Source organism: Phyllobates terribilis, unplaced genomic scaffold (assembly GCF_046119375.1).
Source record: "Phyllobates terribilis strain yellow unplaced genomic scaffold, ASM4611937v1 Scaffold_3__8_contigs__length_932513732, whole genome shotgun sequence".
NCBI classification, from domain to species: domain Eukaryota; kingdom Metazoa; phylum Chordata; class Amphibia; order Anura; family Dendrobatidae; genus Phyllobates; species Phyllobates terribilis.
In genome coordinates this window covers 856316140-856342560 of record NW_027362763.1, presented here as the reverse complement: position 1 = coordinate 856342560, position 26421 = coordinate 856316140, and the positions used below count along the sequence as shown (strand labels likewise).

General features: G+C 53.8%; 59 non-coding genes across 59 annotated transcripts; all 59 read right to left on the bottom strand.

Moving 5' to 3' along the window:
- Positions 1-58: 58 nt before the first annotated feature.
- LOC141261075 (U5 spliceosomal RNA) lies at positions 59-174 on the bottom strand. Its single transcript, XR_012319784.1, has one exon. It is a non-coding gene; the product is annotated as a U5 spliceosomal RNA (small nuclear RNA).
- A 332-nt stretch (positions 175-506) lies between these two features.
- LOC141260188 (U5 spliceosomal RNA) lies at positions 507-622 on the bottom strand. Its single transcript, XR_012318947.1, has one exon. It is a non-coding gene; the product is annotated as a U5 spliceosomal RNA (small nuclear RNA).
- Positions 623-954: 332 nt separating this feature from the next.
- On the bottom strand, positions 955-1069 carry LOC141260418 (U5 spliceosomal RNA). The gene has a single exon (XR_012319172.1). It is a non-coding gene; the product is annotated as a U5 spliceosomal RNA (small nuclear RNA).
- A 333-nt stretch (positions 1070-1402) lies between these two features.
- Positions 1403-1518, bottom strand: LOC141260064 (U5 spliceosomal RNA). Its single transcript, XR_012318826.1, has one exon. It is a non-coding gene; the product is annotated as a U5 spliceosomal RNA (small nuclear RNA).
- Positions 1519-1850: 332 nt separating this feature from the next.
- Positions 1851-1966, bottom strand: LOC141259788 (U5 spliceosomal RNA). Its single transcript, XR_012318556.1, has one exon. It is a non-coding gene; the product is annotated as a U5 spliceosomal RNA (small nuclear RNA).
- Positions 1967-2299: 333 nt separating this feature from the next.
- On the bottom strand, positions 2300-2415 carry LOC141260431 (U5 spliceosomal RNA). The gene has a single exon (XR_012319183.1). It is a non-coding gene; the product is annotated as a U5 spliceosomal RNA (small nuclear RNA).
- A 332-nt stretch (positions 2416-2747) lies between these two features.
- On the bottom strand, positions 2748-2863 carry LOC141259876 (U5 spliceosomal RNA). The gene has a single exon (XR_012318644.1). It is a non-coding gene; the product is annotated as a U5 spliceosomal RNA (small nuclear RNA).
- Positions 2864-3195: 332 nt separating this feature from the next.
- LOC141260187 (U5 spliceosomal RNA) lies at positions 3196-3311 on the bottom strand. The gene has a single exon (XR_012318946.1). It is a non-coding gene; the product is annotated as a U5 spliceosomal RNA (small nuclear RNA).
- A 332-nt stretch (positions 3312-3643) lies between these two features.
- Positions 3644-3758, bottom strand: LOC141260417 (U5 spliceosomal RNA). Its single transcript, XR_012319171.1, has one exon. It is a non-coding gene; the product is annotated as a U5 spliceosomal RNA (small nuclear RNA).
- Positions 3759-4091: 333 nt separating this feature from the next.
- LOC141259688 (U5 spliceosomal RNA) lies at positions 4092-4207 on the bottom strand. The gene has a single exon (XR_012318458.1). It is a non-coding gene; the product is annotated as a U5 spliceosomal RNA (small nuclear RNA).
- A 333-nt stretch (positions 4208-4540) lies between these two features.
- On the bottom strand, positions 4541-4656 carry LOC141260430 (U5 spliceosomal RNA). Its single transcript, XR_012319182.1, has one exon. It is a non-coding gene; the product is annotated as a U5 spliceosomal RNA (small nuclear RNA).
- A 332-nt stretch (positions 4657-4988) lies between these two features.
- On the bottom strand, positions 4989-5104 carry LOC141259875 (U5 spliceosomal RNA). The gene has a single exon (XR_012318643.1). It is a non-coding gene; the product is annotated as a U5 spliceosomal RNA (small nuclear RNA).
- Positions 5105-5436: 332 nt separating this feature from the next.
- On the bottom strand, positions 5437-5552 carry LOC141260327 (U5 spliceosomal RNA). The gene has a single exon (XR_012319084.1). It is a non-coding gene; the product is annotated as a U5 spliceosomal RNA (small nuclear RNA).
- Positions 5553-5884: 332 nt separating this feature from the next.
- LOC141260186 (U5 spliceosomal RNA) lies at positions 5885-6000 on the bottom strand. Its single transcript, XR_012318945.1, has one exon. It is a non-coding gene; the product is annotated as a U5 spliceosomal RNA (small nuclear RNA).
- Positions 6001-6332: 332 nt separating this feature from the next.
- Positions 6333-6447, bottom strand: LOC141260416 (U5 spliceosomal RNA). The gene has a single exon (XR_012319170.1). It is a non-coding gene; the product is annotated as a U5 spliceosomal RNA (small nuclear RNA).
- A 333-nt stretch (positions 6448-6780) lies between these two features.
- LOC141260053 (U5 spliceosomal RNA) lies at positions 6781-6896 on the bottom strand. Its single transcript, XR_012318815.1, has one exon. It is a non-coding gene; the product is annotated as a U5 spliceosomal RNA (small nuclear RNA).
- A 332-nt stretch (positions 6897-7228) lies between these two features.
- LOC141259955 (U5 spliceosomal RNA) lies at positions 7229-7344 on the bottom strand. Its single transcript, XR_012318720.1, has one exon. It is a non-coding gene; the product is annotated as a U5 spliceosomal RNA (small nuclear RNA).
- A 331-nt stretch (positions 7345-7675) lies between these two features.
- On the bottom strand, positions 7676-7791 carry LOC141261051 (U5 spliceosomal RNA). Its single transcript, XR_012319761.1, has one exon. It is a non-coding gene; the product is annotated as a U5 spliceosomal RNA (small nuclear RNA).
- A 332-nt stretch (positions 7792-8123) lies between these two features.
- LOC141260144 (U5 spliceosomal RNA) lies at positions 8124-8239 on the bottom strand. The gene has a single exon (XR_012318903.1). It is a non-coding gene; the product is annotated as a U5 spliceosomal RNA (small nuclear RNA).
- A 332-nt stretch (positions 8240-8571) lies between these two features.
- On the bottom strand, positions 8572-8687 carry LOC141260465 (U5 spliceosomal RNA). The gene has a single exon (XR_012319216.1). It is a non-coding gene; the product is annotated as a U5 spliceosomal RNA (small nuclear RNA).
- Positions 8688-9019: 332 nt separating this feature from the next.
- On the bottom strand, positions 9020-9135 carry LOC141260350 (U5 spliceosomal RNA). Its single transcript, XR_012319107.1, has one exon. It is a non-coding gene; the product is annotated as a U5 spliceosomal RNA (small nuclear RNA).
- A 332-nt stretch (positions 9136-9467) lies between these two features.
- On the bottom strand, positions 9468-9583 carry LOC141260042 (U5 spliceosomal RNA). The gene has a single exon (XR_012318804.1). It is a non-coding gene; the product is annotated as a U5 spliceosomal RNA (small nuclear RNA).
- A 332-nt stretch (positions 9584-9915) lies between these two features.
- LOC141260380 (U5 spliceosomal RNA) lies at positions 9916-10031 on the bottom strand. The gene has a single exon (XR_012319136.1). It is a non-coding gene; the product is annotated as a U5 spliceosomal RNA (small nuclear RNA).
- A 332-nt stretch (positions 10032-10363) lies between these two features.
- On the bottom strand, positions 10364-10479 carry LOC141260205 (U5 spliceosomal RNA). Its single transcript, XR_012318964.1, has one exon. It is a non-coding gene; the product is annotated as a U5 spliceosomal RNA (small nuclear RNA).
- A 332-nt stretch (positions 10480-10811) lies between these two features.
- LOC141260611 (U5 spliceosomal RNA) lies at positions 10812-10927 on the bottom strand. Its single transcript, XR_012319353.1, has one exon. It is a non-coding gene; the product is annotated as a U5 spliceosomal RNA (small nuclear RNA).
- Positions 10928-11259: 332 nt separating this feature from the next.
- LOC141260479 (U5 spliceosomal RNA) lies at positions 11260-11375 on the bottom strand. Its single transcript, XR_012319230.1, has one exon. It is a non-coding gene; the product is annotated as a U5 spliceosomal RNA (small nuclear RNA).
- A 332-nt stretch (positions 11376-11707) lies between these two features.
- On the bottom strand, positions 11708-11823 carry LOC141260532 (U5 spliceosomal RNA). The gene has a single exon (XR_012319280.1). It is a non-coding gene; the product is annotated as a U5 spliceosomal RNA (small nuclear RNA).
- A 332-nt stretch (positions 11824-12155) lies between these two features.
- Positions 12156-12271, bottom strand: LOC141260405 (U5 spliceosomal RNA). Its single transcript, XR_012319159.1, has one exon. It is a non-coding gene; the product is annotated as a U5 spliceosomal RNA (small nuclear RNA).
- Positions 12272-12603: 332 nt separating this feature from the next.
- LOC141260499 (U5 spliceosomal RNA) lies at positions 12604-12719 on the bottom strand. Its single transcript, XR_012319249.1, has one exon. It is a non-coding gene; the product is annotated as a U5 spliceosomal RNA (small nuclear RNA).
- A 332-nt stretch (positions 12720-13051) lies between these two features.
- On the bottom strand, positions 13052-13167 carry LOC141260422 (U5 spliceosomal RNA). The gene has a single exon (XR_012319176.1). It is a non-coding gene; the product is annotated as a U5 spliceosomal RNA (small nuclear RNA).
- A 332-nt stretch (positions 13168-13499) lies between these two features.
- On the bottom strand, positions 13500-13615 carry LOC141260421 (U5 spliceosomal RNA). The gene has a single exon (XR_012319175.1). It is a non-coding gene; the product is annotated as a U5 spliceosomal RNA (small nuclear RNA).
- Positions 13616-13946: 331 nt separating this feature from the next.
- Positions 13947-14062, bottom strand: LOC141260016 (U5 spliceosomal RNA). The gene has a single exon (XR_012318778.1). It is a non-coding gene; the product is annotated as a U5 spliceosomal RNA (small nuclear RNA).
- Positions 14063-14394: 332 nt separating this feature from the next.
- LOC141260552 (U5 spliceosomal RNA) lies at positions 14395-14510 on the bottom strand. The gene has a single exon (XR_012319298.1). It is a non-coding gene; the product is annotated as a U5 spliceosomal RNA (small nuclear RNA).
- A 332-nt stretch (positions 14511-14842) lies between these two features.
- On the bottom strand, positions 14843-14958 carry LOC141259748 (U5 spliceosomal RNA). Its single transcript, XR_012318518.1, has one exon. It is a non-coding gene; the product is annotated as a U5 spliceosomal RNA (small nuclear RNA).
- A 332-nt stretch (positions 14959-15290) lies between these two features.
- On the bottom strand, positions 15291-15406 carry LOC141260507 (U5 spliceosomal RNA). Its single transcript, XR_012319256.1, has one exon. It is a non-coding gene; the product is annotated as a U5 spliceosomal RNA (small nuclear RNA).
- Positions 15407-15738: 332 nt separating this feature from the next.
- LOC141260286 (U5 spliceosomal RNA) lies at positions 15739-15854 on the bottom strand. The gene has a single exon (XR_012319043.1). It is a non-coding gene; the product is annotated as a U5 spliceosomal RNA (small nuclear RNA).
- A 332-nt stretch (positions 15855-16186) lies between these two features.
- On the bottom strand, positions 16187-16302 carry LOC141260383 (U5 spliceosomal RNA). The gene has a single exon (XR_012319138.1). It is a non-coding gene; the product is annotated as a U5 spliceosomal RNA (small nuclear RNA).
- Positions 16303-16634: 332 nt separating this feature from the next.
- On the bottom strand, positions 16635-16749 carry LOC141259832 (U5 spliceosomal RNA). Its single transcript, XR_012318600.1, has one exon. It is a non-coding gene; the product is annotated as a U5 spliceosomal RNA (small nuclear RNA).
- Positions 16750-17080: 331 nt separating this feature from the next.
- Positions 17081-17196, bottom strand: LOC141260521 (U5 spliceosomal RNA). Its single transcript, XR_012319269.1, has one exon. It is a non-coding gene; the product is annotated as a U5 spliceosomal RNA (small nuclear RNA).
- Positions 17197-17529: 333 nt separating this feature from the next.
- On the bottom strand, positions 17530-17645 carry LOC141260435 (U5 spliceosomal RNA). The gene has a single exon (XR_012319187.1). It is a non-coding gene; the product is annotated as a U5 spliceosomal RNA (small nuclear RNA).
- A 332-nt stretch (positions 17646-17977) lies between these two features.
- Positions 17978-18093, bottom strand: LOC141260593 (U5 spliceosomal RNA). Its single transcript, XR_012319335.1, has one exon. It is a non-coding gene; the product is annotated as a U5 spliceosomal RNA (small nuclear RNA).
- Positions 18094-18426: 333 nt separating this feature from the next.
- Positions 18427-18542, bottom strand: LOC141260031 (U5 spliceosomal RNA). Its single transcript, XR_012318793.1, has one exon. It is a non-coding gene; the product is annotated as a U5 spliceosomal RNA (small nuclear RNA).
- Positions 18543-18874: 332 nt separating this feature from the next.
- On the bottom strand, positions 18875-18990 carry LOC141260118 (U5 spliceosomal RNA). The gene has a single exon (XR_012318878.1). It is a non-coding gene; the product is annotated as a U5 spliceosomal RNA (small nuclear RNA).
- A 332-nt stretch (positions 18991-19322) lies between these two features.
- On the bottom strand, positions 19323-19438 carry LOC141260482 (U5 spliceosomal RNA). Its single transcript, XR_012319233.1, has one exon. It is a non-coding gene; the product is annotated as a U5 spliceosomal RNA (small nuclear RNA).
- A 332-nt stretch (positions 19439-19770) lies between these two features.
- LOC141260011 (U5 spliceosomal RNA) lies at positions 19771-19886 on the bottom strand. The gene has a single exon (XR_012318774.1). It is a non-coding gene; the product is annotated as a U5 spliceosomal RNA (small nuclear RNA).
- A 333-nt stretch (positions 19887-20219) lies between these two features.
- On the bottom strand, positions 20220-20335 carry LOC141260020 (U5 spliceosomal RNA). The gene has a single exon (XR_012318782.1). It is a non-coding gene; the product is annotated as a U5 spliceosomal RNA (small nuclear RNA).
- A 332-nt stretch (positions 20336-20667) lies between these two features.
- Positions 20668-20783, bottom strand: LOC141260117 (U5 spliceosomal RNA). Its single transcript, XR_012318877.1, has one exon. It is a non-coding gene; the product is annotated as a U5 spliceosomal RNA (small nuclear RNA).
- A 332-nt stretch (positions 20784-21115) lies between these two features.
- Positions 21116-21231, bottom strand: LOC141260462 (U5 spliceosomal RNA). The gene has a single exon (XR_012319213.1). It is a non-coding gene; the product is annotated as a U5 spliceosomal RNA (small nuclear RNA).
- Positions 21232-21563: 332 nt separating this feature from the next.
- On the bottom strand, positions 21564-21679 carry LOC141260161 (U5 spliceosomal RNA). Its single transcript, XR_012318920.1, has one exon. It is a non-coding gene; the product is annotated as a U5 spliceosomal RNA (small nuclear RNA).
- A 332-nt stretch (positions 21680-22011) lies between these two features.
- Positions 22012-22127, bottom strand: LOC141260481 (U5 spliceosomal RNA). Its single transcript, XR_012319232.1, has one exon. It is a non-coding gene; the product is annotated as a U5 spliceosomal RNA (small nuclear RNA).
- Positions 22128-22460: 333 nt separating this feature from the next.
- Positions 22461-22576, bottom strand: LOC141260223 (U5 spliceosomal RNA). The gene has a single exon (XR_012318982.1). It is a non-coding gene; the product is annotated as a U5 spliceosomal RNA (small nuclear RNA).
- A 332-nt stretch (positions 22577-22908) lies between these two features.
- Positions 22909-23024, bottom strand: LOC141260608 (U5 spliceosomal RNA). The gene has a single exon (XR_012319350.1). It is a non-coding gene; the product is annotated as a U5 spliceosomal RNA (small nuclear RNA).
- Positions 23025-23359: 335 nt separating this feature from the next.
- On the bottom strand, positions 23360-23475 carry LOC141259982 (U5 spliceosomal RNA). Its single transcript, XR_012318746.1, has one exon. It is a non-coding gene; the product is annotated as a U5 spliceosomal RNA (small nuclear RNA).
- A 332-nt stretch (positions 23476-23807) lies between these two features.
- On the bottom strand, positions 23808-23923 carry LOC141260449 (U5 spliceosomal RNA). The gene has a single exon (XR_012319200.1). It is a non-coding gene; the product is annotated as a U5 spliceosomal RNA (small nuclear RNA).
- Positions 23924-24256: 333 nt separating this feature from the next.
- Positions 24257-24372, bottom strand: LOC141260474 (U5 spliceosomal RNA). The gene has a single exon (XR_012319225.1). It is a non-coding gene; the product is annotated as a U5 spliceosomal RNA (small nuclear RNA).
- A 335-nt stretch (positions 24373-24707) lies between these two features.
- LOC141259981 (U5 spliceosomal RNA) lies at positions 24708-24823 on the bottom strand. Its single transcript, XR_012318745.1, has one exon. It is a non-coding gene; the product is annotated as a U5 spliceosomal RNA (small nuclear RNA).
- A 332-nt stretch (positions 24824-25155) lies between these two features.
- LOC141260517 (U5 spliceosomal RNA) lies at positions 25156-25271 on the bottom strand. Its single transcript, XR_012319266.1, has one exon. It is a non-coding gene; the product is annotated as a U5 spliceosomal RNA (small nuclear RNA).
- Positions 25272-25603: 332 nt separating this feature from the next.
- LOC141260533 (U5 spliceosomal RNA) lies at positions 25604-25719 on the bottom strand. The gene has a single exon (XR_012319281.1). It is a non-coding gene; the product is annotated as a U5 spliceosomal RNA (small nuclear RNA).
- Positions 25720-26235: 516 nt separating this feature from the next.
- On the bottom strand, positions 26236-26351 carry LOC141259765 (U5 spliceosomal RNA). The gene has a single exon (XR_012318534.1). It is a non-coding gene; the product is annotated as a U5 spliceosomal RNA (small nuclear RNA).
- Between the last annotated feature and the right edge of the window lie 70 nt (positions 26352-26421).

Here is a 26421-nt window from a genome sequence, read left to right as displayed (position 1 = left end):
TCAATCTCCCACTGAAAGCCCACCCCCCACTCATTCTGTTGTTGAACCAAATGAAGGAAGCCCCAGCAAGCTGGAGCATGCAAAAATTGCCACAAAACTCAGTTTTGCTCCTCTCCACGGAAATCTTTAGTAAAAGGCGAAAGATTTTTACGCTCTGAAGAGAAGCCAGAGTATACTGGGCAAGGGCCTCCTCCCGACCTACCGCCATGGCCGCAGCCCTCCCTTGGCCCAGGGAGACCACCTAGAAGAGGGTGCGGCCTTTGCTGATGTTAAAACAAAAAGGGAAACACACAGCCAGCCGGGCGACAGCCCATCATCTTCCATAGGCTGCTCCATGTTCTGGTCCATCCTGCTGCCAGAGCGTCACTCACACTGCCCGCTCCCCGGAAGGGGGCCGTCCATGGCCACAATATACAAATGAGGGCCACCTCCCAACCAACCACAGGAGTCAGTCTCCCACTGAAAGCCCACCCCCCACTCATTCTGTTGTTCAACCAAATGAAGAAAGCCCCAGCAAGCTGGAGCATGCAAAAATTGCCACAAAACTCAGTTTTGCTCCTCTCCACGGAAATCTTTAGTAAAAGGCGAAAGATTTTTACATTCTGAAGAGAAGCCAGAGAATACTGGGCAAGGGCCTCCTCCCGACCTACCGCCATGGCCGCAGCCCTCCCTTGGCCCAGGGAGACCACCTAGAAGAGGGTGCGGCCTTTTGTGATGGAAAAACAAAAAGGGCAACACACAGCCAGCCGGGCGACAGCCCATCATCTTCCATAGGCTGCTCCATGTTCTGGTCCATCCTGCTGCCAGAGCGTCACTTACACTTCCCGCTCCCCGGAAGGGGGCCGTCCATGGCCACAATATTCAAATGAGGGCCACCTCCCAACCAACCACAGGAGTCAGTCTCCCACTGAAAGCCCACCCCCCACTCATTCTGTTTTTCAACCAAATGAAGGAAGCCCCAGCAAGCTGGAGCATGCAAAAATTGCCACAAAACTCAGTTTTGCTCCTCTCCACGGAAATCTTTAGTAAAAGGCGAAAGATTTTTACGTTCTAAAGAGAAGCCAAATTACACTGGGCAAGGGCCTCCTCCCAACCTACCGCCATGGCCGCAGCCCTCCCTTGGCCCACGGAGACCAACTGGAAGAAGCTGCGGCCTTTGGGGATGGAAAAACAAAAAGGGCAACACACAGCCAGCCGGGCGACAGCCCATCATCTTCCATAGGCTGCTCCATGTTCTGGTCCATCCTGCTGCCAGAGCGTCACTTACAGTTCCCGCTCCCCAGAAGGGGGCCGTCCATGGCCACAATATTCAAATGAGTGCCACCTCACAACCAAGCACAGGAGTCAGTCTCCCACTGAAAGCCCACCCCCCACTCATTCTGTTGTTGAACCAAATGAAGGAAGCCCCAGCAAGCTGGAGCATGCAAAAATTGCCACAAAACTCAGTTTTGCTCCTCTCCACGGAAATCTTTAGTAAAAGGCGAAAGATTTTTACGTTCTGAAGAGAAGCCAGAGTATACTGGGCAAGGGCCTCCTCCCGACCTACCGCCATGGCCGCAGCCCTCCCTTGGCCCAGGGAGACCACCTAGAAGAGGGTGCGGCCTTTGGGGATGGAAAAACAAAAAGGGCAACACACAGCCAGCCGGGCGACAGACCATCATCTTCCATAGGCTGCAACATGTTCTGGTCCATCCTGCTGCCAGAGCGTCACTTACACTTCCCGCTCCCCAGAAGGGGGCCGTCCATGACCACAATATTCAAATGAGGGCCACCTCACAACCAACCACAGGAGTCAGTCTCCCACTGAAAGCCCAACCCCCACTCATGCTGTTGATCAACCAAATGAAGCAAGCCCCAGCAAGCTGGAGCATGCAAAAATTGCCACAAAACTCAGTTTTGCTCCTCTCCACGGAAATCTTTAGTAAAAGGCGAAAGATTTTTACATTCTGAAGAGAAGCCAGAGTATACTGGGCAAGGGCCTCCTCCCGACCTACCGCCATGGCCGCAGCCCTCCCTTGGCCCAGGGAGACCACCTAGAAGAGGGTGCGGCCTTTGGGGATGGAAATACAAAAAGGGCAACACACAGCCAGCCGGGCGACAGCCCATCATCTTCCATAGGCTGCTCCATGTTCTGGTCCATCCTGCTGCCAGAGCGTCACTTACACTTCCCGCTCCCCGGAAGGGGGCCGTCCATGGCCACAATATTCAAATGAGGGCCATCTCCCAACCAACCACAGGAGTCAGTCTCCCACTGAAAGCCCACACCCCCACTCATTCTGTTGTTCAACCAAATGAAGGAAGCCCCAGCAAGCTGGAGCATGCAAAAATTGCCACAAAACTCAGTTTTGCTCCTCTCCCCGGAAATCTTTAGTAAAAGGCGAAAGATTTTTACATTCTGAAGAGAAGCCAGAGAATACTGGACAAGGGCCTCCTCCCGACCTACCGCCATGGCCGCAGCCCTCCCTTGGCCCAGGGAGACCACCTAGAAGAGGGTGCGGCCTTTGGTGATGGAAAAACAAAAAGGGCAACACACAGCCAGCCGGGCGACAGACCATCATCTTCCATAGGCTGCTCCATGTTTTGGTCCATCCTGCTGCCAGAGCATCACTTACACTTCCCGCTCCCCGGAAGGGGGCCGTCCATGGCCACAATATTCAAATGCGGGCCACCTCCCAACCAACCACAGGAGTCAGTCTCCCACTGAAAGCCCACCCCCCACTCATTCTGTTTTTCAACCAAATGAAGGAAGCCCCAGCAAGCTGGAGCATGCAAAAATTGCCACAAAACTCAGTTTTGCTCCTCTCCACGGAAATCTTTAGTAAAAGGCGAAAGATTTTTACGTTCTAAAGAGAAGCCAGAGTACACTGGGCAAGGGCCTCCTCCCAACCTACCGCCATGGCCGCAGCCCTCCCTTGGCCCAGGGAGACCACCTAGAAGAGGGTGCGGCCTTTGCTGATGGAAAAACAAAAAGGGAAACACACAGCCAGCCGGGCGACAGCCCATCATCTTCCATAGGCTGCTCCATGTTCTGGTCCATCCTGCTGCCAGAGCGTCACTCACACTGCCCGCTCCCCGGAAGGGGGCCGTCCATGGCCACAATATACAAATGAGGGCCACCTCCCAACCAACCACAGGAGTCAGTCTCCCACTGAAAGCCCACCCCCCACTCATTCTGTTGTTCAACCAAATGAAGAAAGCCCCAGCAAGCTGGAGCATGCAAAAATTGCCACAAAACTCAGTTTTGCTCCTCTCCACGGAAATCTTTAGTAAAAGGCGAAAGATTTTTACATTCTGAAGAGAAGCCAGAGAATACTGGGCAAGGGCCTCCTCCCGACCTACCGCCATGGCCGCAGCCCTCCCTTGGCCCAGGGAGACCACCTAGAAGAGGGTGCGGCCTTTTGTGATGGAAAAACAAAAAGGGCAACACACAGCCAGCCGGGCGACAGCCCATCATCTTCCATAGGCTGCTCCATGTTCTGGTCCATCCTGCTGCCAGAGCGTCACTTACACTTCCCGCTCCCCGGAAGGGGGCCGTCCATGGCCACAATATTCAAATGAGGGCCACCTCCCAACCAACCACAGGAGTCAGTCTCCCACTGAAAGCCCACCCCCCACTCATTCTGTTTTTCAACCAAATGAAGGAAGCCCCAGCAAGCTGGAGCATGCAAAAATTGCCACAAAACTCAGTTTTGCTCCTCTCCACGGAAATCTTTAGTAAAAGGCGAAAGATTTTTACGTTCTAAAGAGAAGCCAAATTACACTGGGCAAGGGCCTCCTCCCAACCTACCGCCATGGCCGCAGCCCTCCCTTGGCCCACGGAGACCAACTGGAAGAAGCTGCGGCCTTTGGGGATGGAAAAACAAAAAGGGCAACACACAGCCAGCCGGGCGACAGCCCATCATCTTCCATAGGCTGCTCCATGTTCTGGTCCATCCTGCTGCCAGAGCGTCACTTACAGTTCCCGCTCCCCAGAAGGGGGCCGTCCATGGCCACAATATTCAAATGAGTGCCACCTCACAACCAAGCACAGGAGTCAGTCTCCCACTGAAAGCCCACCCCCCACTCATTCTGTTGTTGAACCAAATGAAGGAAGCCCCAGCAAGTTGGAGCATGCAAAAATTGCCACAAAACTCAGTTTTGCTCCTCTCCACGGAAATCTTTAGTAAAAGGCGAAAGATTTTTACATTCTGAAGAGAAGCCAGAGTATACTGGGCAAGGGCCTCCTCCCGACCTACCGCCATGGCCGCAGCTCTCCCTTGGCCCAGGGAGACCACCTAGAAGAGGGTGCGGCCTTTGGGGATGGAAATACAAAAAGGGCAACACACAGCCAGCCGGGCGACAGCCCATCATCTTCCATAGGCTGCTCCATGTTCTGGTCCATCCTGCTGCCAGAGCGTCACTTACACTTCCCGCTCCCCGGAAGGGGGCCGTCCATGGCCACAATATTCAAATGAGGGCCATCTCCCAACCAACCACAGGAGTCAGTCTCCCACTGAAAGCCCACACCCCCACTCATTCTGTTGTTCAACCAAATGAAGGAAGCCCCAGCAAGCTGGAGCATGCAAAAATTGCCACAAAACTCAGTTTTGCTCCTCTCCCCGGAAATCTTTAGTAAAAGGCGAAAGATTTTTACATTCTGAAGAGAAGCCAGAGAATACTGGACAAGGGCCTCCTCCCGACCTACCGCCATGGCCGCAGCCCTCCCTTGGCCCAGGGAGACCACCTAGAAGAGGGTGCGGCCTTTGGTGATGGAAAAACAAAAAGGGCAACACACAGCCAGCCGGGCGACAGACCATCATCTTCCATAGGCTGCTCCATGTTTTGGTCCATCCTGCTGCCAGAGCGTCACTTACACTTCCCGCTCCCCGGAAGGGGGCCGTCCATGGCCACAATATTCAAATGCGGGCCACCTCCCAACCAACCACAGGAGTCAGTCTCCCACTGAAAGCCCACCCCCCACTCATTCTGTTTTTCAACCAAATGAAGGAAGCCCCAGCAAGCTGGAGCATGCAAAAATTGCCACAAAACTCAGTTTTGCTCCTCTCCACGGAAATCTTTAGTAAAAGGCGAAAGATTTTTACGTTCTAAAGAGAAGCCAGAGTACACTGGGCAAGGGCCTCCTCCCAACCTACCGCCATGGCCGCAGCCCTCCCTTGGCCCAGGGAGACCAACTAGAAGAGGCTGCGGCCTTTGGGGATGGAAAAACAAAAAGGGCAACACACAGCCAGCCAAGCGACAGCCCATCATCTTCCATAGGCTGCTCCATGTTCTGGTCCATCCTGCTGCCAGAGCGTCACTTACACTTCCCGCTCCCCAGAAGGGGGCCGTCCATGGCCACAATATTCAAATGAGTGCCACCTCACAACCAAGCACAGGAGTCAATCTCCCACTGAAAGCCCACCCCCCACTCATTCTGTTGTTGAACCAAATGAAGGAAGCCCCAGCAAGCTGGAGCATGCAAAAATTGCCACAAAACTCAGTTTTGCTCCTCTCCACGGAAATCTTTATTAAAAGGCGAAAGATTTTTACGCTCTGAAGAGAAGCCAGAGTATACTGGGCAAGGGCCTCCTCCCGACCTACCGCCATGGCCGCAGCCCTCCCTTGGCCCAGGGAGACCACCTAGAAGAGGGTGCGGCCTTTGCTGATGGAAAAACAAAAAGGGAAACACACAGCCAGCCGGGCGACAGCCCATCATCTTCCATAGGCTGCTCCATGTTCTGGTCCATCCTGCTGCCAAAGCGTCACTCACACTGCCCGCTCCCCGGAAGGGGGCCGTCCATGGCCACAATATACAAATGAGGGCCACCTCCCAACCAACCACAGGAGTCAGTCTCCCACTGAAAGCCCACCCCCCACTCATTCTGTTGTTCAACCAAATGAAGAAAGCCCCAGCAAGCTGGAGCATGCAAAAATTGCCACAAAACTCAGTTTTGCTCCTCTCCACGGAAATCTTTAGTAAAAGGCGAAAGATTTTTACATTCTGAAGAGAAGCCAGAGAATACTGGGCAAGGGCCTCCTCCCGACCTACCGCCATGGCCGCAGCCCTCCCTTGGCCCAGGGAGACCACCTAGAAGAGGGTGCGGCCTTTTGTGATGGAAAAACAAAAAGGGCAACACACAGCCAGCCGGGCGACAGCCCATCATCTTCCATAGGCTGCTCCATGTTCTGGTCCATCCTGCTGCCAGAGCGTCACTTACACTTCCCGCTCCCCGGAAGGGGGCCGTCCATGGCCACAATATTCAAATGAGGGCCACCTCCCAACCAACCACAGGAGTCAGTCTCCCACTGAAAGCCCACCCCCCACTCATTCTGTTTTTCAACCAAATGAAGGAAGCCCCAGCAAGCTGGAGCATGCAAAAATTGCCACAAAACTCAGTTTTGCTCCTCTCCACGGAAATCTTTAGTAAAAGGCGAAAGATTTTTACGTTCTAAAGAGAAGCCAAATTACACTGGGCAAGGGCCTCCTCCCAACCTACCGCCATGGCCGCAGCCCTCCCTTGGCCCACGGAGACCAACTGGAAGAAGCTGCGGCCTTTGGGGATGGAAAAACAAAAAGGGCAACACACAGCCAGCCGGGCGACAGCCCATCATCTTCCATAGGCTGCTCCATGTTCTGGTCCATCCTGCTGCCAGAGCGTCACTTACAGTTTCCGCTCCCCAGAAGGGGGCCGTCCATGGCCACAATATTCAAATGAGTGCCACCTCACAACCAAGCACAGGAGTCAGTCTCCCACTGAAAGCCCACCCCCCACTCATTCTGTTGTTGAACCAAATGAAGGAAGCCCCAGCAAGCTGGAGCATGCAAAAATTGCCACAAAACTCAGTTTTGCTCCTCTCCACGGAAATCTTTAGTAAAAGGCGAAAGATTTTTACGTTCTGAAGAGAAGCCAGAGTATACTGGGCAAGGGCCTCCTCCCGACCTACCGCCATGGCCGCAGCCCTCCCTTGGCCCAGGGAGACCACCTAGAAGAGGGTGCGGCCTTTGGGAATGGAAAAACAAAAAGGGCAACACACAGCCAGCTGGGCGACAGCCCATCATCTTCCATAGGCTGCTCCATGTTCTGGTCCATCCTGCTGCCAGAGCGTCACTTACACTTCCCGCTCCCCAGAAGGGGGCCGTCCATGGCCACAATATTCAAATGAGGGCCACCTCCCAACCAACCACAGGAGTCAGTCTCCCACTGAAAGCCCACCCCCCACTCATTCTGTTGTTCAACCAAATGAAGAAAGCCCCAGCAAGCTGGAGCATGCAAAAATTGCCACAAAACTCAGTTTTGCTTCTCTCCACGGAAATCTTTAGTAAAAGGCGAAAGATTTTTACATTCTGAAGAGAAGCCAGAGTACACTGGGCAAGGGCCTCCTCCCGACCTACCGCCATGGCCGCAGGCCTCCCTTGGCCCAGGGAGACCAACTGGAAGAAGCTGCGGCCTTTGGGGATGGAAAAACAAAAAGGGCAACACACAGCCAGCCGGGCGACAGCCCATCATCTTCCATAGGCTGCTCCATGTTCTGGTCCATCCTGCTGCCAGAGCGTCACTTACAATTCCAGCTCCCCAGAAGGGGGCCGTCCATAGCCACAATATTCAAATGAGTGCCACCTCACAACCAAGCACAGGAGTCAGTCTCCCACTGAAAGCCCACCCCCCACTCATTCTTTGTTGAACCAAATAAAGGAAGCCCCAGCAAGCTGGAGCATGCAAAAATTGCCACAAAACTCAGTTTTGCTCCTCTCCACGGAAATCTTTAGTAAAAGGCGAAAGATTTTTACGTTCTGAAGAGAAGCCAGAGTAAACTGGGCAAGGGCCTCCTCCCGACCTACCGCCATGGCCGCAGCCCTCCCTTGGCCCAGGGAGACCACCTAGAAGAGGGTGCGGCCTTTGGGGATGGAAAAACAAAAAGGGCAACACACAGCCAGCCGGGCGACAGCCCATCATCTTCCATAGGCTGCTCCATGTTCTGGTCCATCCTGCTGCCAGAGCGTCACTTACACTTCTTGCTCCCCGGAAGGGGGCCGTCCATGGCCACAATATTCAAATGAGGGCCACCTCCCAACCAACCACAGGAGTCAGTCTCCAACTGAAAGCGCACCCCCCACTCATTCTGTTGTTCAACCAAATGAAGGAAGCCCCAGCAAGCTGGAGCATGCAAAAATTGCCAAAAAACTCAGTTTTGCTCCTCTCCACGGAAATCTATAGTAAAAGGCGAAAGATTTTTACGTTCTGAAGAGAAGCCAGAGTATACTGGGCAAGGGCCTCCTCCCGAACTACCGCCATGGCCGCAGCCCTCCCTTGGCCCAGGGAGACCACCTAGAAGAGGGTGCGGCCTTTGGGGATGGAAAAACAAAAAGGGCAACACACAGCCAGCCGGGCGACAGCCCATCATCTTCCATAGGCTGCTCCATGTTCTGGTCCATCCTGCTGCCAGAGCATCACTTACATTTCCAGCTCCCTGGAAGGGGGCCGTCCATGGCCACAATATTCAAATGAGGGCCACCTCCCAACCAACCATAGGAGTCAGTCTCCCACTGAATGCCCACCCCCCACTCATTCTGTTGTTCAACCAAATGAAGGAAGCCCCAGCAAGCTGGAGCATGCAAAAATTGCCACAAAACTCAGTTTTGCTCCTCTCCAAGGAAATCTTTAGTAAAAGGCGAAAGATTTTTAGGTTCTGAAGAGAAGCCAGAGTATACTGGGCAAGAGCCTCCTCCCGACCTACCGCCATGGCCGCAGCCCTCCCTTGGCCCAGGGAGACCAGCTAGAACAGGGTGCGGCCTTTTGGGATGGAAAAACAAAAAGGGCAACACACAGCCAGCCGGGCGACAGCCCATCATCTTCCATAGGCTGCTCCATGTTCTGGTCCATCCTGCTGCCAGAGCGTCACTTACACTTCCCGCTCCCTGGAAGGGGGCCGTCCATGGCCACAATATTCAAATGAGGGCCACCTCCCAACCAACCATAGGAGTCAATCTCCCACTGAAAGCCCACCCCCCACTCATTCTGTTGTTCAACCAAATGAAGGAAGCCCCAGCAAGCTGAAGCATGCAAAAATTGCCACAAAACTCAGTTTTGCTCCTCTCCACGGAAATCTTTAGTAAAAGGCAAAAGATTTTTACGTTCTGAAGAGTAGCTAGAGTATACTGGGCAAGGGCCTCCTCCCGACCTACCGCCATGGCCGCAGCCCTCCCTTGGCCCAGGGAGACCAACTAGAAGAGGCTGCGGCCTTTGGGGATGGAAAAACAAAAAGGGCAACACACAGCCAGCCGGGCGACAGCCCATCATCTTCCATAGGCTGCTCCATGTTCTGGTCCATCCTGCTGCCAGAGCGTCACTTACACTTCCAGCTCCCCAGAATGGGGCCGTCCATGGCCACAATATTCAAATGAGGGCCACCTCCCAACCAACCACAGGAGTCAGTCTCCCACTGGAAGCCCACCCCCCACTCATTCTGTTGTTCAACCAAATGAAGGAAGCCCCAGCAAGCTGGAGCATGCAAAAATTGCCACAAAACTCAGTTTTGCTCCTCTCCACGGAAATCTTTAGTAAAAGGCGAAAGATTTTTACGTTCTGAAGAGAAGCCAGAGTATACTGGGCAAGGGCCTCCTCCCGACCTACCGCCATGGCCGCAGCCCTCCCTTGGCCCAGGGAGACCACCTAGAAGAGGGTGCGGCCTTTGGGGATGCAAAAACAAAAAGAGCAACACACAACCAGCCGGGAGACAGCCCATCATCTTCCATAGTCTGCTCCATGTTCTGGTCCATCCTGCTGCCAGAGCGTCACTTACACTTCCCGCTCCCAGGAAGGGGGCCGTCCATGGCCACAATATTCAAATGAAGGCCACCTCCCAACCAACCACAGGAGTCAGTCTCCCACTGAAAGTCCACCCCCCACTCATTCTGTTGTTCAACCAAATGAAGAAAGCCCCAGCAAGCTGGAGCATGCAAAAATTGCCACAAAACTCAGTTTTGCTCCTCTCCACGGAAATCTTTAGTAAAAAGCGAAAAATTTTTACGTTGTGAAGAGAAACCAGAGTATACTGGGCAAGGGCCTCCTCCCGACCTACCGCCATGGCCGCAGCCCTCCCTTGGCCCAGGGAGACCACCTAGAAGAGGGTGCGGCCTTTGGGGATGGAAAAACAAAAACGGCAACACACAGCCAGCCGGGCGACAGCCCATCATCTTCCATAGGCTGCTCCATGTTCTGGTCCATCCTGCTGCCAGACCGTCACTTACACTTCCCGCTCCCCGGAAGGGGGCCGTCCATGGCCACAATATTCAAATGAGGACCACCTCCCAACCAACCACAGGAGTCAGTCTCCCACTGAAAGCCCACCCCCCACTCATTCTGTTGTACAACCAAATGAAGGAAGCCCCAGCAAGCTGGAGCATGCAAAAATTGCCACAAAACTCAGTTTTGCTCCTCTCCACAGAAATCTTTAGTAAAAGGCGAAAGATTTTTACGTTCTAAAGAGAAGCCAGAGTATACTGGGCAAGGGCCTCCTCCCGACCTACCGCCATGGCCGCAGCCCTCCCTTGACCCAGGGATACCACCTAGAAGAGGGTGCGGCCTTTTGGGATGGAAAAACAAAAAGGGCAACACACAGCCAGCCGGGCGACAGCCCATCATCTTCCATAGGCTGCTCCATGTTCTGGTCCATCCTGCTGCCAGAGCGTCACTTACACTTCCCGCTCCCCGGAAGGTGGTCGTCCATGGCCACAATATTCAAATGAGGACCACCTCCCAACCAACCACAGGAGTCAGTGTCCCACTGAAAGCCCACCCCCCACTCATTCTGTTGTTCAACCAAATGAAGGAAGCCCCAGCAAGCTGGAGCATGCAAAAATTGCCACAAAATACAGTTTTGCTCATCTCCACGGAAATGTTTAGTAAAAGGCGAAAGATTTTTACGTTCTGAAGAGAAGCTAAAGTATACTGGGCAATGGCCTCCTCCCGACCTACCGCCATGGCCGCAGCCCTCCCTTGGCCCAGGGAGACCACCTAGAAGAGGGTGCGGCCTTTGGGGATGGAAAAACAAAAAGGGCAACACACAGCCAGCCGGGCGACAGCCCATCATCTTCCATAGGCTGCTCCATGTTCTGGTCCATCCTCCTGCCAGAGCGTCACTTACACTTCCCGCTCCCCGGAAGGGGGCCGTCCATGGCCACAATATTCAAATGAGGACCACCTCCCAACCAACCACAGGAGTCAGTCTCCCACTGAAAGCCCACCCCCCACTCATTCTGTTGTTCAACCAAATGAAGGAAGCCCCAGCAAGCTGGAGCATGCAAAAATTGCCACAAAACTCAGTTTTGCTCCTCTCCAGAGAAATCTTTAGTAAAAGGCGAAAGATTTTTACGTTCTAAAGAGAAGCCAGAGTATACTGGGCAAGGGCCTCCTCCCGACCTACCGCCATGGCCGCAGCGCTCCCTTGACCCAGGGATACCACCTAGAAGAGGGTGCGGCCTTTTGATTGGGAAAAACAAAAAGGGCAACACACAGCCAGCCGGGCGACAGCCCATCATCTTCCATAGGCTGCTCCATGTTCTGGTCCATCCTGCTGCCAGAGCGTCACTTACACTTCCCGCTCCCCGGAAGGGGGCCGTCCATGGCCACAATATTCAAATGAGGACCACCTCCCAACCAACCACAGGAGTCAATCTCCCACTGAAAGCCCACCCCCCACTCATTCTGTTGTTCAACCAAATGAAGGAAGCCCCAGCAAGCTGGAGCATGCAAAAATTGCCACAAAACTCAGTTTTGCTCCTCTCCAGAGAAATCTTTAGTAAAAGGCGAAAGATTTTTACGTTCTGAAGAGAAGCTAAAGTATACTGGGCAAGGGCCTCCTCCCGACCTACCGCCATGGCCGCAGCCCTCCCTTGGCCCAGGGAGACCACCTAGAAGAGGGTGCGGCCTTTGGGGATGGAAAAACAAAAAGGGCAACACACAGCCAGTCGGGCGACAGCCCATCACCTTCCATAGGCTGCTCCATGTTCTGGTCCATCCTGCTGCCAGAGCGTCACTTACACTTCCCGCTCCCAGGAAGGGGGCCGTCCATGGCCACAATATTCAAATGAGGGCCACCTCCCAACCAACCACAGGAGTCAGTCTCCCACTGAAAGCCCACCCCCCACTCATTCTGTTGTTCAACCAAATGAAGGAAGCCCCAGCAAGCTGGAGCATGCAAAAATTGCCACAAAACTCAGTTTTGCTCCTCTCCACGGAAATCTTTAGTAAAAGGCGAAAGATTTTTACGTTCTGAGGAAAAGCCAGAATATACTGGGCAAGGGCCTCCTCCCGACCTACCGCCATGGCCTTAGCCCTCCCTTGGCCCAGGGAGACCACCTAGAAGAGGGTGCGGCCTTTGGGGATGGAAAAATAAAAAGGGCAACACACAGCCAGCCGGGCGACAGCCCATCATCTTCCATAGGCTGCTCCATGTTCTGGTCCATCCTGCTGCCAGAGTGTCACTTACACTTCCCGCTCCCCGGAAGGGGGCCGTCCATGGCCACAATATTCAAATGAGGGCCACCTCCCGACCAATCACAGGAGTCACTCTTCCACTGAAAGCCCACCCCCCACTCATTCTGTTGTTCAACCAAATGAAGGAAGCCCCAGCAAGCTGGAGCATGCAAAAATTGCCACAAAACTCAGTTTTGCTCCTCTCCACAGAAATCTTTAGTAAAAGGCGAAAGAATTTTACGTTCTGAAGAGAAGCCAGAATATACTGGGCAAGGGCCTCCTCCCGACCTACCGCCATGGCCGCAGCCCTCCCTTGGCCCAGGGAGACCACCTAGAAGAGGGTGCGGCCTTTGGGGATGGAAAAACAAAAAGGGCAACACACAGCCAGCCGGGCGACAGCCCATCATCTTCCATAGGCTGCTCCATGTTCTGGCCAATCCTGCTGCCAGAGCGTCACTTACACTTCCCGCTCCCCGGAAGGGGGCCGTCCATGGCCACAATATTCAAATGAGGGCCACCTCCCAACCAACCACAGGAGTCAGTCTCCAACTGAAAGCCCACCCCCCACTCATTCTGTTGTTCAACCAAATGAAGGAAGCCCCAGCAAGCTGGAGCATGCAAAAATTGCCACAAAACTCAGTTTTGCTCCTCTCCACGGAAATCTTTAGTAAAAAGCGAAAAATTTTTACATTCTGAAGAGAAGCCAGAGTATACTGGGCAAGGGCCTCCTCCCGACCTACCGCCATGGCCGCAGCCCTCCCTTGGCCCAGGGAGACCACCTAGAAGAGGGTGCGGCCTTTGGGGATGGAAAAACAAAAAGGGCAACACACAGCCAGCCGGGCGACAGCCCATCATCTTCCATAGGCTGCTCCATGTTCTGGCCAATCCTGCTGCCAGAGCGTCACTTACACTTCCCGCTCCCCGGAAGGGGGCCGTCCATGGCCACAATATTCAAATGAGGGCCACCTCCCAACCAACCACAGGAGTCAGTCTCCAACTGAAAGCCCACCCCCCACTCATTCTGTTGTTCAACCAAATGAAGGAAGCCCCAGCAAGCTGGAGCATGCAAAAATTGCCACAAAACTCAGTTTTGCTCCTCTCCACGGAAATCTTTAGTAAAAAGCGAAAAATTTTTACATTCTGAAGAGAAGCCAGAGTATACTGGGCAAGGGCCTCCTCCCGACCTACCGCCATGGCCGCAGCCCTCCCTTGGCCCAGGGAGACCACCTAGAAGAGGGTGCGGCCTTTGGGGATGGAAAAACAAAAAGGGCAACACACAGCCAGCCGGGCGACAGCCCATCATCTTCCATAGGCTGCTCCATGTTCTGGTCCATCCTGCTGCCAGAGCGTCACTTACACTTACCGCTCCCCGGAAGGGGGCGTCCATGGCCACAATATTCAAATGAGGGCCACCTCCCAACCAACCACAGGAGTCAGTCTCCCACTGAAAGCCCACCCCCCACTCATTCTGTTGTTCAACCAAATGAAGGAAGCCCCAGCAAGCTGGAGCATGCAAAAATTGCCACAAAACTCAGTTTTGCTCCTCTCCACAGAAATCTTTAGTAAAAGGCGAAAGATTTTTACGTTCTGAAGAGAAGCCAGAGTATACTGGGCAAGGGCCTCCTCCCGACCTACCGCCATGGCCTTATCCCTCCCTTGGCCCAGGGAGACCACCTAGAAGAGGGTGCGGCCTTTGGGGATGGAAAAACAAAAAGGGCAACACACAGCCAGCCGGGCGACAGCCCATCATCTTCCATAGGCTGCTTCATGTTCTGGTCCATCCTGCTGCCAGAGCGTCACTTACACTTCCCGCTCCCCGGAAGGGGGCCGTCCGTGGACAAAATATTCAAATGAGGGCCACCTCCCAACCAACCACAGGAGTCAGTCTCCCACTGAAATCCCACCCCCCACTCATTCTGTTGTTCAACCAAATGAAGGAAGCCCCAGCAAGCTGGATCATGCAAAAATTGCCACAAAACTCAGTTTTGCTCCTCTCCACAGAAATATTTAGTAAAAGGCGAAAGATTTTTACGTTCTGAAGAGAAGCTAGAGTATACTGGGCAAAGGCCTCCTCCCGACCTACCGCCATGGCCACAGCCCTCCCTTGGCCCAGGGAGACCACCTAGAAGAGGGTGCGGCCTTTGGGGATGGAAAAACAAAAAGGGCAACACACAGCCAGCCGGGCGACAGTCCATCATCTTCCATAGGCTGCTCCATGTTCTGGTCCATCCTGCTGCCAGAGCGTCACTTACACTTCCCGCACCCCGGAAGGCGGCCGTCCATGGCCACAATATTCAAATGAGGGCCACCTCCCAACCAACCACAGGAGTCATTCTCCCACTGAAAGCACACCTCCCACTCATTCTGTTGTTCAACCAAATGATGGAAGCCCCAGCAAGCTGGAGCATGCAAAAATTGCCACAAAACTCAGTTTTGCTCCTCTCCACGGAAATCTTTAGTAAAAGGCGAAAAATTTTTACGTTCTGAAGAGAAGCCAGAGTATACTGGGCAAGGGCCTCCTCCCGACCTACCGCCATGGCCGCAGCCCTCCCTTGGCCCAGGGAGACCAACTAGAAGAGAGTGCGGCCTTTGGGGATGGAAAAACAAAAAGGGCAACACACAGCCAGCCGGGCGACAGCCCATCATCTTCCATAGGCTGCTCCATGTTCTGGTCCATCCTGCTGCCAGAGCGTCACTTACACTTCCCGCTCCCCAGAAGGGGGCCGTCCATGGCCACAATATTCAAATGAGGGCCACCTCCCAACCAACCACAGGATTCAGTCTCCCACTGAAAGTCCACCCCCCACTCATTCTGTTGTTCAACCAAATGAAGGAAGCCCCAGCAAGTTGGAACATGCAAAAATTGCCACAAAACTCAGTTTTGCTCCTCTCCACGGAAATCTTTAGTAAAACGCGAAAGATTTTTACGTTCTGAAGAAAAGCTAGAGTATACTGGGCAAGGGCCTCCTCCCGACCTACCGCCATGGCCGCAGCCCTCCCTTGGCCCAGGGAGACCACCTAGAAGAGACTGCGGCCTTTGGGGATGGAAAAACAAAAAGGGCAACACACAGTCAGCCGGGCGACAGCCCATCATCTTCCATAGGCTGCTCCATGTTCTGGTCCATCCTGCTGCCAGAGCGTCACTTACACTTCCCGCTCCCCGGAAGGGGGCCGTCCATAGCCACAATATCCAAATGAGGGCCACCTCCCAACCAACCACAGGAGTCAGTCTCCCACTGAAAGCCCACACCCCACTCATTCTGTTATTCAACCAAATGAAGGAAGCCCCAGCAAGCTGGAGCATGCAAAAATTGCCACAAAACTCAGTTTTGCTCCTCTCCACGGAAATCTTTAGTAAAAGACGAAAGATTTTTACATTCTGAAGAGAAGCCAGAGTATACTGGGCAAGGGCCTCCTCCCGACCTACCGCCATGGCCGCAGCCCTCCCTTGGCCCAGGGAGACCACCTAGAAGTGGCTGCAGCCTTTGGGGATGGAAAAACAAAAAGGGCAACACACAGCCAGCCGGGCGACAGCCCATCATCTTCCATAGGCTGCTCCATGTTCTGGTCCATCCTGCTGCCAGAGCGTCACTTACACTTCCTGCTCCCCAGAAGGGGGCCGTCCATGGCCACAATATTCAAATGAGGGCCACCTCACAACCAACCACAGGAGTCAGTTTCCCACTGAAAGCCCACCCTCCACTCATTCTGTTGTTGAACCAAATGAAGGAAGCCCCAGCAAGCTGGAGCATGCAAAAATAGCCACAAAACTCAGTTTTGCTCCTCTCCACGGAAATCTTTAGTAAAAGGCGAAAGATTGTTACGTTCTGAAGAGAAGCCAGAGTATACCGGGCAAGGGCCTCCTCCCGACCTACCGCCATGGCCGCAGCCCTCCCTTGGCCCAGGGAGACCACCTAGAAGAGGGTGCGGCCTTTGGTGATGGAAAAACAAAAAGGGCAACACACAGCCAGCCGGGCGACAACTCATCATCTTCCATAGGCTGCTCCATGTTCTGGTCCATCCTGCTGCCAGAGCGTCACATACACTTCCCGCTACCCGGAAGCGTGCCGTCCATGGCCACAATATTCAAATGAGGGCCACCTCCCAACCAACCACAGGAGTCAGTCTCCCACTGAAAGCCCACCCCCCCCTCATTCTGTTGTTCAACCAAATGAAGGAAGCCCCACAAGCTGGAGCATGCAAAAATTGCCACAAAACTCAGTTTTGCTCCTCTCCACGGAAATCTTTAGTAAAAGGCGAAAGATTTTTACGTTCTGAAGAGAAGCCAGAGTATACTGGGTAAGGGCCTCCTCCCGACCTACCGCCATGGCCGCAGCCCACCCTTGGCCCTGGGAGACCACCTAGAAGAGGGTGCGGCCTTTGGTGATGGAAAAACAAAAAGGGCAACACACAGCCAGCCGGGCGACAGCCCATCATCTTCCATAGGCTGCTCCATGTTCTGGTCCATCCTGCTGCCAGAGCGTCACTTACACTTCCAGCTCCCCGAAAGAGGCCGTCCATGGCCACAATATTCAAATGAGGGCCACCTCCCAACCAACCACAGGAGTCAGTCTCCCACTGAAAGCCCACCCCCCACTCATTCTGTTGTTCAACCAAATGAAGAAAGCCCCAGCAAGCTGGAGCATGCAAAAAATGCCACAAAACTCAGTTTTGCTCCTCTCCACGAAAATCTTTAGTAAAAGGCGAAAGCTTTTTACGTTCTGAAGAGAAGCCAGAGTATACTAGGCAAGGGCCTCCACCCGACCTACCGCCATGGCCGCAGCCCTCCCTTGGCCCAGGGAGACCACCTAGAAGAGGGTGCGGCCTTTGGTGATGGAAAAACAAAAAGGGCAACACACAGCCAGCCGGGCGACAGCCCATCATCTTCCATAGGCTGCTCCATGTTCTGGTCCATCCTGCTGCCAGAGCGTCACTTACACTTCCAGCTCCCTGGAAGGGGGCCGTCCATGGCCACAATATTCAAATGAGGGCCACCTCCCAACTAACCACAGGAGTCAGTCTCCCACTGAAAGCCCACCCCCCAACTCATTCTGTTGTTCAACCAAATGAAAGAAGCCCCAGCAAGCTGGAACATGCAAAAATTGCCACAAAACTCAGTTTTGCTCCTCTCCACAGAAATCTTTAGTAAAAGGCGAAAGATTTTTACATTCTGAAGAGAAGCCTGAGTATACTGGGCAAGGGCCTCCTCCCGACCTACCGCCATGGCCGCAGCCCTCCCTTGGCCCAGGGAGACCACCTAGAAGAGGGTGCGGCCTTTAGTGATGGAAAAACAAAAAGGGCAACACACAGCCAGCCGGACGACAGCCCATCATCTTCCATAGGCTGCTCCATGTTCTGGTCCATCCTGCTGCCAGATCGTCACTTACACTTCCCGCTGCCCGGAAGGGGGCCGTCCATGGCCACAATATTCAAATGAGGGCCACCTCCCTACCAACCACAGGAGTCAGTCTCCCACTGAAAGCCCACCCCCCACTCATTCTGTTGTTCAACCAAATGAAGGAAGCCCCAGCAAGCTGGAGCATGCAAAAATTGCCACAAAACGCAGTTTTGCTCCTCTCCACGGAAATCTTTAATAAAAGGCGAAATATTTTTACTTTCTGAAGAAAAGCCAGAGTATATTGGGCGAGGGCCTCCTCCCGACCTACCGCCATGGCCGCACCCCTCCCTTGGCCCAGGGAGACCACCTAGAAGAGGGTGCGGCCTTTGGTGATGGAAAAACAAAAAAGGCAACACACAGCCAGCCGGGCGACAGCCCATCATCTTCCATAGGCTGCTCCATGTTCTGGTCCATCTTGCTGCCAAAGCGTCACTTACACTTCCCGCTCCCCGGAAGGGGGCCGTCCATGGCCACAATATTCAAATGAGGGCCACCTCCCAACCAACCATAGGAGTCAGTCTCCCACTGAAAGCCCACACCCCCACTCATTCTGTTGTTCAACCAAATGAAGGAAGCCCCAGCAAGCTGGAGCATGCAAAAATTGCCACAAAACTCAGTTTTGCTCCTCTCCACGGAAATCTTTAGTAAAAGGCGAAAGATTTTTACGTTCTGAAGAGAAGCCAGAGTATACTAGGCAAGGGCCTCCTCCCGACCTACCGCCATGGCCGCAGCCCTCCCTTGGCCCAGGGAGACCACCTAGAAGAGGGTGCGGCCTTTGGTGACGGAAAAACAAAAAGGGCAACACACAGCCAGCCGGGCGACAGCCCATCCTCTTCCATAGGCTGCTCCATGTTCTGGTCCATCCTGCTGCCAGAGCGTCACTTACACTTCCCGCTCCCCGGAAGGGGGCCGTCCATGGCCACAATATTCAAATGAGGGCCACCTCACAACCAACCACAGGAGTCAGTCTCCCACTGAAAGCCCACCCCCCACTCATTCTGTTGTTCAACCAAATGAAGGAAGCCCCAGCAAGCTGGAGCATGCAAAAATTGCCACAAAACTCAGTTTTGCTCCTCTCCACGGAAATCTTTAGTAAAAGGCGAAAGATTTTTACTTTCTGAAAAGAAGCCAGAGTATACTGGGCAAAGGCCTCCTCCCGACCTACCGCCATGGCCGCAGCCCTCCCTTGGCCCAGGGAGACCACCTAGAAGAGGCTGCGGCCTTTGGGGATGGAAAAACAAAAAGGGCAACACACAGCCAGCCGGGCGACAGCCCATCATCTTCCATAGGCTGCTCCATGATCTGGTCCATCCTGCTGCCAGAGCGTCACTTACACTTCCCGCTCCCCGGAAGGGGGCCGTCCATGGCCACAATATTCAAATGAGGGCCACCTCCCAACCAACCACAGGAGTCAGTCTCCCACTGAAAGCCCACCTCCCACTCATTCTGTTGTTCAACCAAATGAAGGAAGCCCCAGCAAGCTGGAGCATGCAAAAATTGCCACAAAACTCAGTTTTGCTCCTCTTCACAGAAATCTTTAGTAAAAGGCGAAAAAATTTTACGTTCTGAAGAGAAGCCAGAGTATACTTGGCAAGGGCCTCCTCCCGAACTACCGCCATGGCCACAGCCCTCCCTTGGCCCAGGGAGACCACCTAGAAGAGGGTGCGGCCTTTGGGGATGGAAAAACAAAAAGGGCAACACACAGCCAGCCGGGCGACAGCCCATCATCTTCCATAGGCTGCTCCATGTTCTGGTCCATCCTGCTGCCAGAGCGTCACGTACACTTCCAGCTCCCCAGAAGGGGGCCGTCCATGGCCACAATATTCAAATGAGGGCCACCTCCCAACCAACCACAGGATTCAGTCTCCCACTGAAAGCCCACCCCTCACTCATTCTGTTGTTCAACCAAATGAAGGAAGCCCCAGCAAGCTGAAGCATGCAAAAATTGCCACAAAACTCAGTTTTGCTCCTCTCCACGGAAATCTTTAGTAAAAGGCGAAAGATTTTTACGTTCTGAAGAGAAGCCAGAGCATACTGGGCAAGGCCCTCCTCCCGACCTACCGCCATGGCCGCAGCCCTCCCTTGGCCCAGGGAGACCACCTAGAAGAGGGTGCGGCCTTTGGTGATGGAAAAACAAAAAGGGCAACACACAGCCAGCCGGGCGACAGCCCATCATCTTCCATAGGCTGCTCCATGTTCTGGTCCATCCTGCTGCCAGAGCGTCACTTACACTTCCCGCTCCCCGGAAGGGGGCCGTCCATGGCCACAATATTCAAATGAGGGCCACCTCCCAACCAACCATAGGAGTCAGTCTCCCACTGAAAGCCCACACCCCCACTCATTCTGTTGTTCAACCAAATGAAGGAAGCCCCAGCAAGCTGGAGCATGCAAAAATTGCCACAAAACTCAGTTTTGCTCCTCTCCACGGAAATCTTTAGTAAAAGGCGAAAGATTTTTACGTTCTGAAGAGAAGCCAGAGTATACTAGGCAAGGGCCTCCTCCCGACCTACCGCCATGGCCGCAGCCCTCCCTTGGCCCAGGGAGACCACCTAGAAGAGGGTGCGGCCTTTGGTGACGGAAAAACAAAAAGGGCAACACACAGCCAGCCGGGCGACAGCCCATCATCTTCCATAGGCTGCTCCATGTTCTGGTCCATCCTGCTGCCAGAGCGTCACTTACACTTCCCGCTCCCCGGAAGGGGGCCGTCCATGGCCACAATATTCAAATGAGGGCCACCTCACAACCAACCACAGGAGTCAGTCTCCCACTGAAAGCCCACCCCCCACTCATTCTGTTGTTCAACCAAATGAAGGAAGCCCCAGCAAGCTGGAGCATGCAAAAATTGCCACAAAACTCAGTTTTGCTCCTCTCCACGGAAATCTTTAGTAAAAGGCGAAAGATTTTTACTTTCTGAAAAGAAGCCAGAGTATACTGGGCAAAGGCCTCCTCCCGACCTACCGCCATGGCCGCAGCCCTCCCTTGGCCCAGGGAGACCACCTAGAAGAGGCTGCGGCCTTTGGGGATGGAAAAACAAAAAGGGCAACACACAGCCAGCCGGGCGACAGCCCATCATCTTCCATTGGCTGCTCCATGTTCTGGTCCATCCTGCTGCCAGAGCGTCACGTACACTTCCAGCTCCCCAGAAGGGGGCCGTCCATGGCCACAATATTCAAATGAGGGCCACCTCCCAACCAACCACAGGATTCAGTCTCCCACTGAAAGCCCACCCCTCACTCATTCTGTTGTTCAACCAAATGAAGGAAGCCCCAGAAAGCTGGAGCATGCAAAAATTGCCACAAAACTCAGTTTTGCTCCTCTCCAAGGAAATCTTTAGTAAAAGGCGAAAGATTTTTACGTTCTGAAGAAAAGCTAGAGTATACTGGGCAGGGGCCTCCTCCCGACCTACCGCCATGGCCGCAGCCCTCCCTTGGCCCAGGGAGACCACCTAGAAGAGACTGCGGCCTTTGGGGATGAAAAAACAAAAAGGGCAACACACAGACAGCCGGGCGACAGCCCATCATCTTCCATAGGCTGCTCCATGTTCTGGTCCATCCTGCTGCCAGAGCGTCACTTACACTTCCCGCTCCCCGGAATGGGGCCGTCCATGGCCACAATATTCAAATGAGGTCCACCTCCCAACCAACCACAGGAGTCAGTCTCCCACTGAAAGCCCACACCTCACTCATTCTGTTGTTCAACCAAATGAAGGAAGCCCCAGCAAGCTGGAGCATGCAAAAATTGCCACAAAACTCAGTTTTGCTCCTCTCCACGGAAATCTTTAGTAAAAGGCGAAAGATTTTTACATTCTGAAGAAAAGCCAGAGTATACTGGGCAGGGGCCTCCTCCCGACCTACCGCCATGGCCGCAGCCCTCCCTTGGCCCAGGGAGACCACCTAGAAGAGACTGCGGCCTTTGGGGATGGAAAAACAAAAAGGGCAACACACAGCCAGTCGGGCGACAGCCCATCATCTTCCATAGGCTGCTCCATGTTCTGGTCCATCCTGCTGTCAGAGCGTCACTTACACTTCCCGCTCCCCAGAAGGGGGCCGTCCATGGCCACAATATTCAAATGAGGGCCACCTCACAACCAACCACAGTAGTCAGTCTCCCACTGAAAGCCCACCCTCCACTCATTCTGTTGTTGAACCAAATGAAGAAAGCCCCAGCAAGCTGGAGCATGCAAAAATTGCCACAAAACTCAGTTTTGCTCCTCTCCACAGAAATCTTTAGTAAAAGGCGAAAGATTTTTACATTCTGAAGAAAAGCCGGAGTATACTGGGCAGGGGCCTCCTCCCGACCTACCGCCATGGCCGCAGCCCTCCCTTGGCCCAGAGAGGCCACCTAGAAGAGGGTGCGGCCTTTGGTGATGGAAAAACAAAAAGGGCAACACACAGCCAGGGGGGCGACAGCCCATCATCTTCCATAGGCTGCTCCATGTTCTAGTCCATCCTGCTGCCAGAGCGTCACTTACACTTCCAGCTCCCTGGAAGGGGGCCGTCCATGGCCACAATATTCAAATGAGGGCCACCTCCCAACCAACCACAGGAGTCAGTCTCCCACTGAAAGCCCACACCCCCACTCATTCTGTTGTTCAACCAAATGAAGGAAGCCCCAGCAAGCTGGAGCATGCAAAAATTGCCACAAAACTCAGTTTTGCTCCTCTCCACGGAAATCTTTAGTAAAAGGCGAAAGATTTTTACATTCTGAAGAGAAGCAAGAGTATACTGGGCAAGGGCCTCCTCCCGACCTACCGCCATGGCCGCAGCCCTCCCTTGGCCCAGGGAGACCACCTAGAAGAGGGTGCGGCCTTTGGTGATGGAAAAACAAAAAGGGCAACACACAGCCAGCCGGGCGACAGTCCATCATCTTCCATAGGCTGCTCCATGTTCTGGTCCATCCTGCTGCCAGAGCGTCACTTACACTTCCCGCTGCCCGAAAGGGGGCCGTCCATGGCCACAATATTCAAATGAGGGCCACCTCCCAACCAACCACAGGAGTCAGTCTCCCACTGAAAACCCACCCCCCACTCATTCTGATGTTCAACCAAATGAAGGAAGCCCCAGCAAGCTGGAGCATGCAAAAATTGCCACAAAACTCAGTTTTGCTTCTCTCCACAGAAATCTTTATTAAAAGGCGAAGGATTTTTACTTTCTGAAGAGAAGCCAGAGTACACTGGGCAAGGGCCTCCTCCCGACCTACCGCCATGGCCGCACCCCTCCCTTGGCCCAGGGAGACCACCTAGAAGAGGGTGCGGCCTTTGGTGATGGAAAAACAAAAAGGGCAACACACAGCCAGCCGGGCGACAGCCCATCATCTTCCATAGGCTGCTCCATGTTCTGGTCCATCTTGCTGCCAAATCGTCACTTACACTTCCCACTCCCCGGAAGGGGGCCGTCCATGGCCACAATATTCAAATGAGGACCAACTCCCAACCAACCACAGGAGTCGTCAGTCTCCCACTGAAAGCCCACCCCCCACTCATTCTGTTGTTCAACCAAATGAAGGAAGCCCCAGCAAGCTAGAGCATGCAAAAATTGCCACAAAACTCAGTTTTGCTCCTCTCCACGGAAATCTTTAGTAAAAGGCGAAAGATTTTTACATTCTGAAGAGAAGCCAGAGTATACTGGGCAAAGACCTCCTCCCGACCGATCGCCATGGCCGCACCCCTCCCTTGTCCCAGGGAGACCACCTAGAAGAGGGTGCGGCCTTTGGTAATGGAAAAACAAAAAGGGCAACACACAGCCAGCCGGGCGACAGCCCATCATCTTCCATAGGCTGCTCCATGTTCTGGTCGATCTTGCTGCCAAAGTGTCACTTACACTTCCCGTTCCCCAGAAGGGGGCCGTCCATGGCCACAATATTCAAATGAGGGCCACCTCCCAACCAACAACAGGAGTCAGTCTCCCACTGAAAGCCCACCCCCCACTCATTCTGTTGTTCAACCAAATGAAGGAAGCCCCAGCAAACTGGAGCATGCAAAAATTGCCACAAAACTCAGTTTTGCTCCTCTCCACGGAAATCTTTAATAAAAGGCGAAAGATTTTTAGGTTCTGAAGAGAAGCCAGAGTATACTGGGCAAGGCCCTCCTCCCGACCTACCGCCATGGCCGCAGCCCTCCCTTGGCCCAGGGAGACCACCTAGAAGAGGGTGCGGCCTTTGGTGATGGAAAAACAAAAAGGGCAACACACAGCCAGGGGGGCGACAGCCCATCATCTTCCATAGGCTGCTCCATGTTCTAGTCCATCCTGCTGCCAGAGCGTCACTTACACTTCCAGCTCCCTGGAAGAGGGCCGACCATGGCCACAATATTCAAATGAGGGCCACCTCCCAACCAACCACAGGAGTCAGTCTCCCACTGAAAGCCCACACCCCCACTCATTCTGTTGTTCAACCAAATGAAGGAAGCCCCAGCAAGCTGGAGCATGCAAAAATTGCCACAAAACTCAGTTTTGCTCCTCTCCACGGAAATCTTTATTAAAAGGCGAAAGATTTTTACTTTCTGAAGAGAAACCAGAGTATACTGGGCAAGGGCCTCCTCCCGACCTACCGCCATGGCCGCACCCCTCCCTTGGCCCAGGGAGACCACCTAGAAGAGGGTGCGGCCTTTGGTGATGGAAAAACAAAAAGGGCAACACACAGCCAGCTGGGCGACAGCCCATCATCTTCCATAGGCTGCTCCATGTTCTGGTCCATCTTGCTGCCAAAGCGTCACTTACACTTCCCACTCCCCGGAAGGGGGCCGTCCATGGCCACAATATTCAAATGAGGACCAACTCCCAACCAACCACAGGAGTCGTCAGTCTCCCACTGAAAGCCCACCCCCCACTCATTCTGTTGTTCAACCAAATGAAGGAAGCCCCAGCAAGCTAGAGCATGCAAAAATTGCCACAAAACTCAGTTTTGCTCCTCTCCACGGAAATCTTTAGTAAAAGGCGAAAGATTTTTACATTCTGAAGAGAAGCCAGAGTATACTGGGCAAGGACCTTCTCCCGACCGACCGCCATGGCCGCACCCCTCCCTTGTCCCAGGGAGACCACCTAGAAGAGGGTGCGGCCTTTGGTAATGGAAAAACAAAAAGGGCAACACACAGCCAGCCGGGCGACAGCCCATCATCTTCCATAGGCTGCTCCATGTTCTGGTCGATCTTGCTGCCAAAGTGTCACTTACACTTCCCGTTCCCCAGAAGGGGGCCGTCCATGGCCACAATATTCAAATGAGGGCCACCTCCCAACCAACAACAGGAGTCAGTCTCCCACTGAAAGCCCACCCCCCACTCATTCTGTTGTTCAACCAAATGAAGGAAGCCCCAGCAAGCTGGAGCATGCAAAAATTGCCACAAAACTCAGTTTTGCTCCTCTCCACGGAAATCTTTAATAAAAGGCGAAAGATTTTTAGGTTCTGAAGAGAAGCTAGAGTATACTGGGCAAGGCCCTCCTCCCGACCTACCGCCATGGCCGCAGCCCTCCCTTGGCCCAGGGAGACCACCTAGAAGAGGGTGCGGCCTTTGGTGATGGAAAAACAAAAAGGGCAACACACAGCCAGCGGGGCGACAGCCCATCATCTTCCATAGGCTGCTCCATGTTCTGGTCCATCCTGCTGCCAGAGCGTCACTTACACTTCCCGCTCCCCGGAAGGGGGCCGTCCATGGCCACAATATTCAAATGAGGGCCACCTCCCAACCAACCACAGGAGTCAGTCTCCCACTGAAAGCCCACCCCCCACTCATTCTGTTGTTCAACCAAATGAAGGAAGCCCCAGCAAGCTGGAGCATGCAAAAATTGCCACAAAACTCAGTTTTGCTCCTCTCCACGAAAATCTTTATTAAAAGGCGAAAGATTTTTACGTTCTGAAGAGTAGCCAGAGTATACTGGGCAAGGGCCTCCTCCCGACCTACCGCCATGGCCGCAGCCCTCCCTTGGCCCAGGGAGACCACCTAGAAGAGGGTGCGGCCTTTGGTGATGGAAAAACAAAAAGGGAAACACGCAGCCAGCCGGGCGACAGCCCATCATCTTCCATAGGCTGCTCCATGTTCTGGTCCATTCTGCTGCCAGACCGTCACTTACACTTCCCGCTCCCCGGAAGGGGGCCGTTCATGGCCACAATATTCAAATGAGGGCCACCTCCCAACCAATCACAAGAGTCAGTCTCCCACTGAAAGCCCACCCCCCACTCATTCTGTTGTTCAACCAAATGAAGAAAGCCCCAGCAAGCTGGAGCATGCAAAAATTGCCACAAAACACTTACACTTCCCGCTCCCTGGAAGGGGGCCGTCCATGGCCACAATATTCAAATGAGGAGCACCTCCCAACCAACCACAGGAGTCATCAGTCTCCCACTGAAAGCCCACCCCCCACTCATTCTGTTGTTCAACCAAATGAAGGAAGCCCCAGCAAGCTGGAGCATGCAAAAATTGTCACAAAACTCAGTTTTGCTCCTCTGCACGGAAATCTTTAGTAAAAGGCGAAAGATTTTTACGTTCTGAAGAGAAGCCAGAGTATACTGGGCAAGGGCCTCCTCCCGACCTACCGCCATGGCCGCAGCCCTCCCTTGGCCCAGGGAGACCTCCTA